Genomic DNA, 18571 nt, shown 5'->3' on the forward strand with positions numbered 1-18571 from the left:
ATCTGCCAGGGTAAGAGTGTGAGTGTGCGTACACGTGTGGGTCTGTGTGTGTGTGTGTCTGCGTGTGTTGGTGAGGTTAGTGCCGATGAGTCAGATCCTAGAATTTAATCATATGTTCTCTATGAGACAGACTGTGATAATGACAATGCCCCCGCCCTGGCCCGGGGCACCTCTCAATCACACCACCATGTGTCTGTGTATGTTTGTGTCAGTGTGTGTGACTGGTTTTGCCAGTGTAACTGGTATCTAACTAGTGTTTGTGTGTTTTTGTCCCCCTGCAGCAAATCATGCGTACGGCCAGTAAGTACAACCTGGGTCTGGACCTGCGGACGGCTGCGTACGTCAACGCCATCGAGAAGGTGTTCAAGGTCTACAACGAGGCCGGCATTGAGATAGTGAATAGTTCTTTTTTAGCCTCTTTACGACATTATTCCATTCAAATGAGTTTCTTCAAGGAGCAGGCAGATTATATATTGTTTTCTTGGTTTTAGAACTACATTATTTTGCAGCATTAGGGCCATTTATTTAAATTTGCCCTGCTAACTTTACTACTGGAGTGCAGTTTTTTTTCCACCAGAACAGCTAGATATGTAGTGAGGTGCATACTGGAGGCAGAGAAGTCAGGCGCAGGAGAGCGAAAACTGATTTACAACAGTGTCGTTTAATATCCATAAACCACCGTCAACAGAACAATACAAATAAATGGTAAATACAATACAAAACAATACAATACAATACAAAACCCGGTAAATACCAGCATACCGTTGCATAAGCACTACAAGAAACAATTACGGACAAGGACATGGGGGGGAACAGAGGGTTAAATACACAACATGGAATTGATGGAATTGGAACCAGGTGTGATGGAAGACAAGACAAACCCAATAGAAAATGAAAAGTGGATCTGCGATGGCTAGAAGGTCGGTGACTTCGACTGCCGAACGCCGTCCGAACAGAGAGGGACCAACTTCATGCGTTCACCTTTCTATTTCACTTCAGATATCATGATATGTGAAGTAAAATTAAATCAAATGGGAAACGTAGCAATCAGGCTGGTTCCACCAGGCTCGATTATGAAGGTAAATTGGGACAAAACTCGAAACTGTTTTGACCTTTTACCAGGTCAAATGTCACCAACCTGATTCAAGTGTCCTCCCTGTCCATTTATAGGAATGCTCACAGAAAGGGCATGTCTGCGTGATGCTGAGGGTCCTCTTGCTGGTCTTCTCTATGTTGCATGTTTGGCTGAAAACTGGACATCTCGAACAACTGCAGCAGGCAATACTCATAAACAATGTACTTCCTCATCTTATGAGCTGGGGTTGACTGTGACAGGGTGATATACTAGACAGCCAAGTGATGAACTGCATTTTGTTATAAAGAAAGGACAAAGCTTTTTGATAATGCACTTCACAACCAAAATGACTACTGCTTGTATCTGTTAGGCTGTGTAATTAACCTACTTGTTTATCAAACCGGGCATAACATTGCAACATTACCGTTGTTGATGAAGCCATCTGTGTAATCAGGGCAGTAACTAGGGCAGTGGTTCTTAACCTTGTTGGAGGTACTGAACCCCACCAGTTTCATATGAGCATTCACCGAACCCTTAATTGGAAAAATAAAATAAGATTTTTTTCCAATTCAAAACATAACGTATATATTTTACTGGTGCACAAAATTAACCGTGCATCAACATCACTGTTTCAAAGAACAAAATCATCAAAACATGATTTTCACACAAAAACAAAAACATAATAATGAATATTTACTGCAAATTCTGCTGTTGCCTTTCAGAGACCAGTTCAGAAATGCGCGGCTTCACCTTGGCAAATGGCACTCATGTCATTTTCGCAACTAAGTCTGTTCCTTTTCTTCATTTTTATGTCCAGCATCGTTGAAAAGGATTGCTCGCAAAGATATGTTGTAACAAACGGTATGAAAATCTCCAGAGCTTTCTTAGCAATAACAGGGTACGTTACCATTTGTTGACACCAAAACGTTGAAAGCGTTGTTGTTCTGAAGAGTTGCTGTTGAACCTGGCTCTGCTGAATTTCAATGATTTCATCGAGGTATTCATCATTGACATCTGTTGTCTCAACACTAAACGTGAACGGCTGTCTCACCCATGCTGGATATGACTCTCTTGTAGGGAAGTATCCGGCGAGAGACTTTGCAAGCTCATCGAAGTGCGTGGCAATTGCTTGCTTCAGTTCCGCGGGTACAGAAATGTCTCCGATTCCAGGTACATCTTCGATCTTACTTACACAGTCGTCCAGCAGGGGAAAGTTTGCGAAGTTATCGTTCTCTGTTCGTCGTTTCCATAACGGTAGCTTTTTTTGAAAAGCCTTCAGGTTTTCCTCCGCTTCGATGATGTTGACTCCACCGCCCTGCATCTTTTGATTGAGATGATTGAGAGCTGCGAAGATATCAGCCATGTACGCTAAAATGAGAATGAACTCAGAATTTTTGAAGCAATCTGCATGACAATGTTGGTGCTCTTGCAAACACAGGGCTAATTCCACACGCACGGCAAAAACATGATTCAGCACCTGTCCCCGGGATAACCACCGAACGTTAGAATGGTACAGAAGTACCTCGAATTCAGAGCCCATTTTTTTACACAACTCACTGAAGATGCGGTGCTTCAGAGCACTAGTTCGCACATAGTTCACGCATTCCAGTACAATTTTTAATACTTCTGCCAGTTTTGGAGGCAAGGTTTTTGTTGCCAACGCATGCCTGTGCAGAATACAATGCGTAACAATGATGTGTGGTGCATCTGCTTTCCCGAGCGCACCAAAACCAGACTTTCTTCCCAGCATGACTGGAGCTCCGTCCAAACAAACTGCAGAAACCATTGTTAGGGAAGATTCAGAATTTGTTGGTAACATATGTAAGATGTTTTATATTCATCAAATGTGTGTAAGTTAATTCTCATCAGAATGGTATTTTTGTGTTATTCTGTGGTGAGGGTTGCAGTATCTGTTCTATGTCAAGACTAAGTTGCATGGCCGCTGAGAGGGGAGAGGTCAAAGTGTCATCATGTGTAAACATATCTTTCACTCTCTACCTTTCCCATAGTGGGGAAAGGAAGGTTGCAGTGTCTGGAATCATTCTATGCTCCCTCTTATGTTGTTTCTATCTTAACCTATAGCCTCACCCTCCTCTCCGTGAGTTTGTCCAGGAGTTTGTATTTAGAGTGGGTTGTATCTAAATGACAATTTGATATATACCTGTTGTAATGGAGGATTGGTTTATGGTTCTGGGTTTGGGAAAGGAGACAAAGCTGAACGATGAGTTATGTCTATGCTGTCTGACTATGTGTGTCTTTGCTATTAAAGGAACTCAGTTGCATTGTAAGGGGGCTCTCAGAGAATTCATGGTTAGACACTGAATCGATCTGAGAGTCACAGGGTTGTGATAGAGCTCATATAATTAAAGATGGACTTTTATAACTAACTCTGACTTGTGTGTGTGGTTTGCTCCCATGATTTGGTAAATAGAGGAAATTTCCACGACATTTGGCGACGAGGATGGGATGTAAATCTTCACTCGGTGACCGTTCCTATGATCTAGGTAAATAAGTCGTGCACGAGGGATCCCCTAAACTTGGGATCTCAGGGAGAACCACACTTCGGGAAACGAAGCAGATGGACCAACCTTTGATCCAAGAGGAAGCGAGCCGAGTGGATACCACATCTCGAACTGAGTTTTTTTTTAAAGAAAATGGTGAGCGAACCACACACAGATTTGAAGTCGAGTTTTTTAATTATGCCTGTTATACTCTGAGCGTGAATTCCTTTGTAAGGAAGGCACCTTGGCGGCGTAAGCAGGGCCGAGTCAGAGGAGAGTAATCTGGGGGTTTTGTGGACTCAAAAGATACTCTGCGCTGTCCGGTTGCCAGTGACCAAGAGCCCTCCTGACACTGAATTGATCACAGTGGGGATTTGGTGAGGTCTGTCGGGGTGAAGGGGCCAGGGGGTCTGTGTGTTCTAGGTGAAACACGGCACTTGGTGAAGCCCTATTGGAAGAAGGACCTCATTCTGTGCGTCTGTGTGATTTGTCTAAGTGACCCTCAGATGTGGTGAATTCCAATTATTTTAAATGTGCTAGCCAGGTATGCCCTAGGTTTACTCTGTGTGAGTCGGACCGTTCTGTGTGAGCGGGGCAGGTTTACTCTGTGTGAGTCGGACCGTTCTGTGTGAGCGGGGCAGGTTTACTCTGTGTGAGTTGGACCGTTCTGTGTGAGCGGGGTAGGGTTACTCTGTGTGAGTCGGACCGTTCTGTGTGAGCGGGGTAGGGTTTACTCTGTGTGGGCAAACCTTTTGATGTTCTGTGTGGACGTCAGAAAAGTTCTATGTGAAAAATCTGACCAATCCTGTGTGGATGATCCTGAAAGTTCTGTGTGAGTAACTAAGATTTCTTAAGTTTCATATGGATTCTGTGAATTATTTGAAATTATGATAAATGGTATGTGTGTATAAAGTAATGCTGAAAATGATTAGATACAATTTAAACCACCCATTCGTAGACGTACGTAGGTTTTGAGTTGATATCTTAAATGGATAATTTGATAAAGATCAAGTTTTTAAGCACTATTAAAGTAATCTACAAAATCTGGGAAATTGAGCTCTAGAAACTGATTAGAGTGTGTCCACTTTTGGTTATTTTACCCTAACGATGTAACTATAGAACGCATATTGGAGTATCTCCGTCTGGGGGAAACATTTGAAATTTAACTGCCTTTAAGGTCTGAACATGTTATCATTTTTCTTCCCAGTATGAGAGAAGTTGCGGGATTTATTGAATAAACTGTTTTCCATAAAGTTAAAGAGAATTCGAGGGATGCTCGATGTAATTTATAATGTTGTACAAAGCCTAAGGTTTTCCATCAAGCTAATTATCATTGCGTGATTAAAGTGATGTAGTAAAGTAATTGAAATACGTTGCATAAGTAAACATAATCTACTTTTACTGTTTCCTAGTCATTAGTGTCGATTTTATTCTTTGATTGCTAATATATTCATTTGGAATTTGAGAATCATAGCTGGAGCAATGTTTGTACTATTAAAATTGGGCTATTATACTTCTGGGAATTACCGATAGTGACGTGTTTTGATTTTACTTTGTAGATGGGGTTTATATCCGGAGAATTTAGGTTATTGGCAATTGCATTAGTGGTTCAGTGGTAGAATTCTCGCCTGCAACGCGGGAGGCCCGAGTTCCAGTCACGGCGCTGGCTGAATTCAGAGTTTTTGATTGTAAATAATCTATTTGTATGTTTTGCCTGGAAAGTTATGGTCGCTAGTGTTTGTATAAGAGATAAATTGAACGTTTTCAATAGATTGTTTAGGTTAAATTGATAGGCTAATTCAATTTAAAACAATAACGAAGCGAATTCTGATGCAAGACGATGTCTGTTCACTAAATTATCTGCTGGAATAATGTATTGAGAATTGGGTCGTATTTAAATTACTGTATCAATAGAGAAGACAGTTACCTAAGTTAAAGACACTCTGAATGATAGCGGGGAGAGAATGGCGATAGGAAAGTGGTTACCGAAATGTTTTTCATTCTTATAGATTGACTGACGCATGTTATAATTTTGGCGCTGTGTGTGTTATTTTTAAAGAAATATGATACATTTCATAAGTGTGGAGAGCAAAGAGAAGAGGAAGTTATAAAGTTGAGGTTTTAATCTTACGATAGAGGTAAGGGAAAAACGTTGAAATGAGAGGGGTTATATTTTTGCCCAACTGGGGGAAAAAGAAGTAGGAAAGTTGAGTTGAAAGTATGTAAGAGAGTGAGTTGTTATGTTGGCTGCTCATTGTCAGGGAAAGTTGCTGGAGGCAGGTAGATTGTTGTAGAATAACGTACATTTGCGTTATTAGTTTGAATATACAATAACCTTACTCTAATTGTTTTGACCGTTGTTCAGGTCCATTTTTTTTCTGTATTTCTAGCAGCTGATTCGCTAGGTGGGCATCATAGATTTGTGGCGTTTATATTTACTGTATTAGGCTATGAGAATTGGGAGACTGGATGTCTGAATCATAAAACATCGTAAGGATAGCTTCTGATGGTTATTGATTTTTTGGTTTGATTGTTTAAGTAACACCAGTTAATTTGAGCAGGAAAGTTCATGTACTCAAAGGTTATGGTATGTTTCCATTATGTGGAACAATGTCAGGTCATTAAAGGTGATTGCTGGATTGAATGGTATGAGAACCTGTTGACAGAAGACTGAATGGGTATGAATGTTGAAAAGCGAGATTGGGCCAAAGACTAAACTAGTATGTTAAGTGGGGGAGTATCATTGATTTGAATTATAGTGTTGTTATAGTAGTTATATAGTGTAGTCAAAACAATTTCATATGTTTTGGTAAATTAGCTAGGTTGAATTTGGTATTTGAGTTCCTTTATTATTTGCTGTTTAAAAGAAAGGTTGGAATCAAGTAAGATGCCTTGGCACTTAAAATCAGATACCACCAGGAGCTTTTTACATCAGTAGTTGTTTTTTGAGGAACATGCAGACTGTGTTTTATTTTATTGAGATGTAAACATGAGTCACTTAGCAATTTTGTCATCTGAATCATTATAGTAGTGAGTTCTTGTGTAGTTTGTTATTTGCATGAATTTATCACTGTATCATCTGCATACATTGGAACTTCAGACCCTGTAAAGACTAAAGGAAGATCATTAATGGATGTGCTGAACAGTATTGACCTTTGTGGATATCAGTGGGGGAAAAAATACGTTTATTTGTATTTTTAGATGATGAGACAGCACCGACTTTTGGAGGATTTTAGATTTGTTTTAAAAAATCAGGATTGGTTTTTACTAAATTTATATCGACAGATTTAAATTATTAGGTTGCTGATTAAACGTTTTTTTTAGGAGTTGATTTAACTTATCATGCATATACATTGATTTGATTAAAACTTATGATTAATGATTTGAGGTACAGTGGAATTATCATTAGGTTTGGTTTATAGTTCACGTTTGAGTTTCTGAATCAATGTCGTGTAAATGAATACTAAGTGTTTTTGTGTTTTCTTCGGGAAAATTGATATTTCACTGTCTCTCTGGAATGTGTCCAGGGAATATACTCTTGGGGAGAGTGAGTGAAATTGGGGCACTCACCACATTGGGATTGTAATGAGTTTTTATTTTCTGACTTTTCATTACACACACAAATTCTTTTGATAAAGGAATGTTCTGGGAACATGGAAATATGAAAATGTTTGGAACTAGTTGATTATTGTTTGCAAATTGTTTCATATAGTGCAAAACACTGCTTTGGAGGGTTTTGTATGACCTATGACCTTCTGATGACTTTCCGTTGTGGCTTGATCACCCGCATTGGAAAGCCATTTGGATAATGAAATTATGGTCATTTGTAATACTGCTTTCAAAATAATTTGTGTAATTGGTAAATATGTTTCTTAATCCATATTTGTAATTTGGACCAGTGTGAAGAGGGCATTGCTTTTAACTAAGGGTATGCTGCTTTAAGTCTATTTTCCTATGACCATAGGGGTTAAATTATTTTTCTTTGTGGAGTGATTTTTTTTAGTTTAGTGATTTTAATTTGATTAGGTTAGCTGAAATTTTGTTTTACATTACTCTCATACGGAGAGATGTGTGTAAAACATGGGGGAGGATTCAGTTTTTTGAGGGTTTGAATTGAAGTTATACAACTTAAGTGATATGTGAATGAGTGTATTGTATTGTTGAGTGTATTGTATTGTTGTGTTTGTTTTGTTCTATTCCCGAGGGGTATAGGTCTAATTTCTTGATCCTTGGCTCTACGATGGAGTTGACAGTGAGATGGGGAGTATAAACCAATTTGAAAGAATAGTTTCAATAGAATGTTTTGATATTCTCCGTGAAATATGTTTAGATATGTGTATTAAGAATAATTGGTAAAAGTAATAATTTATCATGTAGTTAATGAACTGAACTAAACTGTTGTTCTGATCTGTTCTTTCGAGGTTATCATGAAGGGTGACATCAGACGGTATCTTAATGCATGGAAGAGATAATTTGGACCGAATGGTGTGTGTACCTCAAAACCCCCTCTAACTGGCTGAAGAAGAGAGACAAAGGCATTGAAGGAGGCTTTCCAAACCACTTCTACCGAGAGAAAAGAACCAAGCCAGAAATTGGTGTACAGTATCAGATCTAAGCTATCAACTGCTTTTCTTTCATGGTTCTGTCATACTGTGAGGAGTCCACTTGGAGTGATCATGGAGAAAGATCTGTTCTGACATTTTCTTATGATGCTGGTATATTGGTTGACGAATGGACAAGACATGAGTGGTAAAGATGAGACATTGAAATTGGGACATTATCATGGGCCGTCCACTTTGAACTGTAAAGCTATTTGAAGGAAAACGAAGATGCCAGAAGATGCCGTGCCTGAGAGGGGGGGGGGGGGGGGGGTTTAATCAAACTGTGCCATTAAAATTGTTTATACTTTTGTGGTATCAGATTGATTGAAGAGGTCTACACCATGTAAATTGTAGTAATTTAGATTAAGAATGCATTGAGATACTGATCTGTATTAAAATCATGATTAAAAAAGTTAATAGTATTAGAATTATGGGATAATTGTATGTAAATCTGCTAATATTGATGTGTGTTAAATTGAGGTTTTTACTTTGAGTGATAAGACAAATTTGAATCACTGAGGAGTGCTAAATATTCTAAATATTGGTTTGATAAATAGTTGGGTTGTTACTTATGATTTGTAATATGAATGATTTCAATGACCTATTCTCTATTCCTAAGTATATTTCTGAGCATGAGTACTTAGAGGGATGTCTGTCCTATATGTTGTGAGGAGGCCTGTGTTTAGACACTGGTTCTTATGTAATTGAAAGAGCATAAATATGTTATGTTTTTATTTTCCTCAAATGGATTATTCTGTGTTATTAAAACATGTGCAAGTTTGTCTTGTAGAATAAGGGTTGTAAACTTAGTTTCAGAAGGGAGAAAGTTTACATATAAGCTAAGGTATTTGACATTGAGGGGATTTGAATTTTAAAATATTGAGTATGTTACTATTCTGATTCTTCAAAAGGAACTGAGTCCCTTGAGAGGGGAATGTTAGGGAAGATTCAGAATTTGTTGGTAACATATGTAAGATGTTTTATATTCATCAAATGTGTGTAAGTTAATTCTCATCAGAATGGTATTTTTGTGTTATTCTGTGGTGAGGGTTGCAGTATCTGTTCTATGTCAAGACTAAGTTGCATGGCCGCTGAGAGGGGAGAGGTCAAAGTGTCATCATGTGTAAACATATCTTTCACTCTCTACCTTTCCCATAGTGGGGAAAGGAAGGTTGCAGTGTCTGGAATCATTCTATGCTCCCTCTTATGTTGTTTCTATCTTAACCTATAGCCTCACCCTCCTCTCCGTGAGTTTGTCCAGGAGTTTGTATTTAGAGTGGGTTGTATCTAAATGACAATTTGATATATGCCTGTTGTAATGGAGGATTGGTTTATGGTTCTGGGTTTGGGAAAGGAGACAAAGCTGAACGATGAGTTATGTCTATGCTGTCTGACTATGTGTGTCTTTGCTATTAAAGGAACTCAGTTGCATTGTAAGGGGGCTCTCAGAGAATTCATGGTTAGACACTGAATCGATCTGAGAGTCACAGGGTTGTGATAGAGCTCATATAATTAAAGATGGACTTTTATAACTAACTCTGACTTGTGTGTGTGGTTTGCTCCCATGATTTGGTAAATAGAGGAAATTTCCACGACACCATATCCCACGAAAAATTGTTGTCTTTGAAGAAGTCATCCACAAGTTTCTTCACATCGGCTGCCTTAGTTGTTGTTGTTGTAAGAGGCTTACAAAATAAAAAAAATCTTCCTTTATCACGTCGTCTTTCACATAGCGCACGAATACAGCAAGCTGGCTTAGATTGGAAACGTCTGTGGTCTCGTCGAGTTGAAGGCTGAATTTTGCCGGGCTTGAAATCAGATCTGAAACTACTTGAGCCAAGATGTCTTTGCTCATGTCCTCTATTCTGTCGCTGATGGTGTCATTTGAAAGAGGAATTTGGGATAACTTAACTTCAGCCTCTTGTACCAGCATGATATTCGCCATCTTCAACACAGCTGGTTTTATGAGTGTTTCACCAATGGTGTGCGGTTTGCCCTGCTTTGTGATCAGGTAAGCAACTTCTTACGAGGCTGTGAGGATCGGTTTGTTGATGGATTCAAAGCCGAGAACAGTCAGAGATGCCTTTTCATCGAATCTGGCTCTCTTCATCTTGAATTCAGCGAGCGTTGTGTTCTTGTATTTTCCATCTCCATACAGCTTAAGGAAGTGTTCTCTTAGTTTTGCCGGTGCTAGACTAGAATTGCTCAACTTGGCATTGCAAATCATGCAGTTAGGACGCTGACTCCCATCACGTTCCGTTATACATGTGAATCCATATTGTACATATTCGTCCGAGCACTTTCTTTTTTTGCTCGACATAGTAAGTATGAAGGGATTAAAATATTAAGAAAGAAATCACACCAAATTCCCTGCAGCACAGATAGGCCAAGCGATGTAGCGTGATCACCTGCAGCCAATGATGGCCAAGCGGGGTGTGTCATCACAAATCATATGAGTCGGATGTGTGTCTTGACCTCCGCCGAACTCCTGAGACTTTCGATCGAACCCAGGTTAAGAACCACTGAACTAGGGTCAAGCTAATTCTAGGTCGTCACTAGTTACCTTAGCCACAAAGTCATAAAGCCTGCCTATTTCTACAATTACTCTTCTTAATTAGGGCTAGGCCCCTATTTTTTCCACTTCCTGTCTGACGTGCCCAAAATAAACTGCCTGTTACTCAGGCCCATGAGCCAGGATATGCATATAATTGGTAGCATTGGATAGAAAACACTTTGAAGTTTGTAGAAATGTTAAAATAATGCATGAGACTATAACACAATTGATATGGTAGGACAAAATCCAGAGAAAAACCAACCAGAATTTCTTGTGGTTTTGAGATCCCATGCTCTTCCATTACAACGTATAGGGACAATGGTAAACCCGGCTCCCAGCTTGCAATTTTTATGGCTTCCACTAGATGTCATCAGTCTTTGTTCAAGGTTTCAGGCTTGTTTCTTCCCAAACCAGGAAGAATTTGGAGTTTTGGAACCGGGAATCACAGTAAGAAATCAGTCTGTGGGCGCGCGACGAAGAGGACGTGCACTTGCTAATTTTACTTTTCTATTGAACATACTTCTTTCTGTATGAAATATTATAGTTTAGTTACATTGTAAGGTACCTGAGGCTTAAATAGAAACTTTGTTTTACTTGTTTTAACAAAGTTTAGCGGTAGCTTTTTGGTTTCTTTTGTCTGCATGTTGAACGAGTTGATTACTCAAATCAATGGCCCCAACTAAACTAACTTTTTAGGGATATAAAGAAGGATTTTATATAACAAAACGACCATGCATGTTGTAGCTGAGACCCTTTTGGATTGCAAACAGAGGAAGATTTTCAAGTAGTAAGTGATTATTTAATTGCTATTTGTGATTTTATGAAGCCTGTGCTGGTTGAAAAAATATGTTGATGTGGGGCGCCATCCTCAAACAATCGCATGGTATGCTTTCACTGTACATCCTATTGTAAATCAGACGATGCAGTTAGATTAACAAGAATTTAAGCTTTTAACAGATATAAGATACTTGTATGTACCAAATGTTTAATATCCATAATTGTTATGATTATTTATTTGAATTGCGCGCCCTCCAATTTCACAGGAATTTGTTGACAGGTGTCCCACTAGCGGGATGCCTATGCCAGATTAAAATGTGATTTTAAACCTAACCCTAATCTTAAAACACACGAAAATGTTGTTGTTATCATACATTTTTAAGCTATAGACGATTCTGACTTTATAGGTGTGGTAACAAATTACACCCTAAGTCTATGCTTTACAGATGTAGACTGACTGTAGCTCCAGATTGGATCAGATTCAGGCTGGTGACACCATTACGGGTTGTTGCTCCTAGTTCACTCTATCAGTCAGACTCAGACATAAGTTAACTACCATTAACTGAATCCATTATTTTGTTTTGCAGTAAACGATAAAGAAAACACTTGTGTGAGCTACGAACTAACTTGCAAATCTGCCTTGTAGGCTAACATTAACTAGCCTGCCTCACTTTATCAAATAATATGGTTACCTACATAACCAGCAATAACGTTATTTAACGGCATTAGCTAAGTTATACCAGAAGTCATTATATTTCAGTATCTCTGGTTATACTGACCACTACCGGTCGTTGCAGACCAAGCTAGCGTTACTGCTGCATAATTGGGAGACGAACTCCAAGCACCTATTCTGCATACTAAATGGGGTCCTTCAGCAGAGCATGTCAATCATAGAACTTTGGCTGTGGACGAATGGTCAATCTGTATCGGGCCCGTGATCCTTTGAATGTTTTATGGGCTATGAAACAATAGAGCGCCTTTCAATGAAGGGAAGCCAAGTGGGCGGAGGGGTGATTTGCAGGTGGAGCTTGTCCAAAGGGGGCATGATTTGTTGACATAATTGTAATCCAAACCCAACTTTAATTTAACTCAGTTTTAGACGGGACTGACTTTATGACAAAAATGTTTCCATTTACATTTTTACCACCAATTGGTAGTCTTGTTTCATTGCTGCAACTCCCGTACGGACTCGGGAGAGTCAAAGGTCAAGCGCCACACCGTACAACTGGCAACCCCAGTCAGTGTGCATGTGCCCGCCACAAAGATTCGCTAGAGGGCAATGGGAGAAGAACATTTAGGCTGGCCAAATCCACCCCTAACATGGACGACTGAGAGCTGCATCATGGGTCTCCTGGTCGTGGCCGGCTTTGACAGCCCGGGATCGAACCCGGGTCTGTAGTGACACCTATAGCACTGCAATGCAGTGTCTTACACCACCGCGCCACTCAGGAGGCCCCTTTGTAGTCAAAAGGTTTCTGACTCATATCGATGCCACATAAGCTGTTTTCAAAGAGTTACTTGCTTTACAGGGACAGTCACTCTTTAATAAAATGGTTTCCCGGCTTGTAAGTAAACGTTTCACTCTAAAGTCTGTTTTTTCGGCACGTGACAACCACCATTTGATCTGATCCAGAGTGCCAGTGCCCCTTCGACACTCACTGTTTGGAAAAACAGGTGACGCGCTTTTGAGAAGTAGTGTGACCTACACAGATAATTCTGTTTACTGTTGTGTTTTTGGGCACATTACTGTAGTATTCACTAAAGTGTTTTTGTTGCATTATCTTTGACATAGAAGTGGGAAGCCTTCACCTTGAGGAAACATACTGCAGAAATACTAAAAGAGCAAATGTTCCATAACCTGTAGGTCTGAGTTCTGAACAGAGTTCAGCGCTTCTGCTCTGTTCTTTAACCACAGGGAACACAATACACGGTCAGTACTTGGCATGTAGGTTTCTCACTTACAGGTGGCAAAAATTGGGATATGGGGGCAGGGTACTGTATATGTAGTACGTCCTGACACTTGTTAAATCACACTTTATTAGAATTGCATTTCAAAAATCTTGATACATTTTAGAACACACGTTTTGAAACAAAATGAAACACATATTGCTGGGGAAATTCACAGGGACCACCACCTTTTTGCTTTAAGCACCTTTATCATTGGGAAAGTGATCAACTATAACCAAAGCAAGATAATGATGATGGTGAGCACTTATGAATGCATTTTTCACACAAGCTCAATAAAAAGCACACATTAGAAGGTAAAAGATACAACATTCAAATAATACGGTGAGAGGAACAGCAGGCTTTAGCATAATTGTTCATCAAATTATACATCCCGTAAAATAATGTTTCTCTTCTGATCTGCCCTGGAATGTTCAGTGCTTCCCTTTTCCTCCTTCCACCTCTTCCTTTATTTCCACCTTTATGTCTTCCTGTTTTATGTCTTCCTCTTTTATGTCTTCCTCTTTTATGTCTTCCTGTTTTACGTCTTCCTGTTTTACGTCTTCCTCTTTTATGTCTTCCTCTTTTATGTCTTCCTCTTTTATGTCTTCCTCTTTTATGTCCTCGCTCTCTCTTTTCCTCTGCTCTCCTCTTTCCTCAATGCCTAGCTCTGCCGTTTTCTTCAAGACATGCTCACTCGCCTCGACACGCTTGCTCTCGACACTCTTTCTCACTCTCTCGCTCAAGGCTGGGAAATCATTTGGGAATATCTTTAACGTCTCACTATTACCCTGCACCATGATTATCCCAGTATCATACACATTTATAGTGCCTGCCTTCGTTTTCAGTTGTTTGAAATATTCCTTAGGTCTTTCATCCCACTGATTTCCTGTAAAATAGTGTTTCAGTATTTCCTCTTCCCATGTAGAACCGTTTGTTGTGTAGAAAATGAGGTCGCATGGAGCATTTTTTCTTTCATCACGATATAAAGTCTCTGGCTTTCCCTGCAAAATGTTTTTTTTATATATTTTCTTTTCCTTTTCATCTGTCATCCCCTCAGGGTAGGGGATGAGGGGGGACAAATTGTTCAGTTGTTTTACCTCTGCCATTTCTAGATGTGGCGACTAGATTTCCTTTGACTGTTTGTTTACTACCACCTGTAATAAAGATGAATGTTAATGTATTTATTATCTAGGTCACTCATTAACAACATATTCTCTTTCACAAAATAGCCAGGTTAAATATTAGGAGCAGGGCCGTGTATTTCCTTGACTAATATTGGAAGTCTTTCATCTGTACTCACTCTGGAGCTGTGTGTCCGCTTTCTGATCTCGTCTCTCTGTCTGTAGAAGATCTGTGTTCGTTCAGTTCTGAAGACTTTTCCTCTTCCTTTAACCTTTCTGATCTCCCCATCCCGGATCCGGGTTCGTGAATACAGACTCAAGCTCATTACCATAACGCAACGTTAACTATTCATGAAAATCGCAAATGAAATGAAATAAATATGCTAGCTCTCAAGCTTAGCCTTTTGTTAACAACACTGTCATCTCAGATTTTCAAAATATGCTTCTCAACCATTGCAAAACAAGCATTTGTGTAACAGTATTGATGGCTAACGTAGCATTTAGCATTAACATTCAGCTGGCAACATTTACACAAAAAAACAGAAAAGCATTCAAAAAAATCATTTACCTTTGAAGAACTTCAGATGTTTTCAATGAGGAGACTCTCAGATAGCAAATGTTCAGTTTTTCCTGAAAGATTATTTGTTTAGGACAAATCGCTCCGTTTTCTGCGTCACGTTTAGCTATGAAAAAAACCCTGTATCCAGGATTGTGTAAATCTATCAGCAAGCTCATTAGCATAACACAACGTTAACTATTTATGAAAATCGCAAATGAAATGAAATAAATATGCCATCTCTCAAGCTTAGCCTTTTGTAAACAACACTGTCATCTCAGATTTTCAAAATATGCTTCTCAACCATAGGAAAACAATAATTTGTGTAAAAGTAGCTAGCTAGAGTTAGCATTTCGCGTTAGCATTTAGCGTTAGCATTAGCGTTAGCATCCAGCACGCAACATTAACAAAAACATAAAAGCCTTCAAATAAAATCATTTACCTTTGAAGAACTTCTGATGTTTTCAATGAGGATACTCTCAGTTAGATAGCAGATGCTCAGTTTTTCCAAAAAGATTCCTTGTGTATTAGAAATAGCTCCGTTTTATACATCACATTTGGCCACCAAAAAAAATCCATAAATTCAGTCCTCAAAACGCAAACTTTTTTCCAAATTAACTCCATAATATCGACTGAAAACATGGCAAACGTTGTTTAGAATCAATCATCAAGGTGTTTTTCACATATCTCTTCATTGATACATCGTTCTTGGACACATGCTTTCTCCCCTGAATCAAATGGTAAAGTGGAAGCAGCTGGCAATTGCGCACCGAATTCGACGCAGGACACCAGGCGGACACTTGGGAAATGTAGTCTCTTATGGTCAATCTTCCAATGATATGCCTACAAATACGTCACAATGCTGCTAAGACCTTGGGCGAACGACAGAAAGTGTAGGCTCATTCGTTGCGCAATCACAGCCATATAAGGAGAGAATGGAAAACAGAGCTTCAGAAATTCTGCTAATTCCTGGGTGATGCATCATCTTGGTTTCGCCTGTAGAATGAGTTCTGGGGCACTTACAGACAAAATCTTTGCAGATTCTGAAACTTCAGAGTGTTTTCTTTCCAAAACTGTCAAGAATATGCATAGTCGAGCATCTTTTCGTGACAAAATATCGCGCTTAAAACGGGAACGTTTTTTATCCAAAAATGAAATAGCGCCCCTAGAGCTCTAACAGGTTAACCTGTTAGATCTCTAGGGGCGCTATTTCATTTTTGGATAAAAAACGTTCCCGTTTTAAGCGCGATATTTTGTCACGAAAAGATGCTCGACTATGCATATTCTGACAGTTTTGGAAAGAAAACACTCTGAAGTTTCCAGAACTCATTCTACAGGCGAAACCAAGATGATGCATCAACCAGGAATTAGCAGAATTTCTGAAGCTCTGTTTTCCATTGTCTCCTTATATGGCTGTGATTGCGCAAGGAATGAGCCTACACTTTCTGTCGTTCGCCCAAGGTCTTAGCAGCATTGTGACGTATTTGTAGGCATATCATTGGAAGATTGACCATAAGAGACTACATTTTCCAAGTGTCCGCCTGGTGTCCTGCGTGGAATTCGGTGCGCAATTGCCAGCTGCTCGTACTTTTCCATTTGATATAGGGGAGAAACCATGTGTCCAAGAACGATGTATCAATGAAGAGATATGTGAAAAACACCTTGATGATTGATTCTAAACAACGTTTGCCATGTTTTCAGTCGATATTATGGAGTTAATTTGGAAAAAAGTTCTCGTTTTGAGGACTGAATTTTCAGATTTTTTTTGGTAGCCAAATGTGATGTATAAAACGGAGCTATTTCTAATACACAAAGAATCTTTTTGGAAAAACTGAGCATCTGCTATCTAACTGAGAGTATCCTCATTGAAAACATCAGAAGTTCTTCAAAGGTAAATGATTTTATTTGAAGGCTTTTATGTTTTTGTTGAAATGTTGCGTGCTGGATGCTAACGCTAATGCTAACGCTAAATGCTAACGCTAAATGCTAACGCTAAATGCTAACGCTAAATGCTAACGCTAGCTAGCTACTTTTACACAAATGATTGTTTTCCTATGGTTGAGAAGCATATTTTGAAAATCTGAGATGACAGTGTTGTTTACAAAAGGCTAAGCTTGAGAGATGGCATATTTATTTCATTTCATTTGCGATTTTCATGAATAGTTAACGTTGTGTTATGCTAATGAGCTTGCTGATAGATTTACACAATCCTGGATAAAGGGATTTTTTCATAGCTAAACGTGACGCAGAAAACGGAGCGATTTGTCTTAAACAAATAATCTTTCAGGAAAAACTGAACATTTGCTATCTGAGAGTCTCCTCATTGAAAACATCTGAAGTTCTTCAAAGGTAAATGATTTTATTTGAATGCTTTTCTGTTTTTTTGTGTAAATGTTGCCAGCTGAATGCTAATGCTAAATGCTACGTTAGCCATCAATACTGTTACACAAATGCTTGTTTTGCAATGGTTGAGAAGCATATTTTGAAAATCTGAGATGACAGTGTTGTTAACAAAAGGCTAAGCTTGAGAGCTAGCATATTTATTTCATTTCATTTGCGATTTTCATGAATAGTTAACGTTGCGTTATGGTAATGAGCTTGAGTCTGTATTCACGATCCCGGATCCGGGATGGGGAGACCAGAAAGGTTAACAACCTCTGTGTAGCAGGAGATACAGTACTGTGTCCTCTCTAGGAAATGGTCTCCGTGTTTTCAGAGTTGTAAGGACAACTGAAAAGATGACTGTGAAAGAAGTGTAACTGGTGATATGTCCGCTGGCCACTCTCGTATATAACGTAGGTTACATTAAGGTGACGTGCCAGATAGACAGATACGCCTTTCTGACGTTCAGGTTTTGAAGAAAAGATAACAATACTAATCTGAAATGCGTGAGTGAACCCAGATGAAACTTCAGGGATGAATGTTGATCGACTGGATATACTTGAAAATACGATGGTTGCCAATGATCATGTTACATTGCTACATTGCCATCTAACTATTTATCTCTCAATCCCTCGCTGTCTCTGTGTCCATTCAGGAGAGTTTGGAAAGCAGGGAGGACCGATCCCTGTTGTTCCCACTGCTGACTTCCAGACCAGAGTCGCTGTGAGCACACACACACACACACACACACACACACACACACACACACACACACACACACACACACACACACACACACACACACACACACACACACACACACACACACACACACACACACACACACACACACACACACACACACACACACACACAAACTATGTGGTATGGAAGTGATGTAGTGTGTTGGCAGTTTGGTAACACATCTTTCCTTCCTCTCTCCACTCCAGGGTGCTTCTGAGAAGGATATTGTTCACTCTGGGCTGGCCTACACCATGGAGAGATCTGCCAGGGTAAGAGTGTGAGTGTGCGTACACGTGTGGGTCTGTGTGTGTGT

At 39.4% G+C, this 18571-nt stretch overlaps 1 long non-coding RNA gene across 1 annotated transcript; it reads right to left on the minus strand.

The window, feature by feature from the left end:
* Window positions 1–13525: 13525 nt before the first annotated feature.
* LOC110498954 (uncharacterized) lies at window positions 13526–18245 on the minus strand. The gene is made up of 3 exons (XR_016489355.1): window positions 17785–18245; window positions 14756–14848; window positions 13526–14609 (listed from the first exon to the last, which is right to left on the minus strand). It is a non-coding gene; the product is annotated as an uncharacterized LOC110498954 (long non-coding RNA).
* Between the last annotated feature and the right edge of the window lie 326 nt (window positions 18246–18571).

This window comes from Oncorhynchus mykiss, chromosome 20 (genome assembly GCF_057628025.1).
Source record: "Oncorhynchus mykiss isolate SJ-2025 chromosome 20, ASM5762802v1, whole genome shotgun sequence".
Lineage (NCBI taxonomy): Eukaryota > Metazoa > Chordata > Actinopteri > Salmoniformes > Salmonidae > Oncorhynchus > Oncorhynchus mykiss.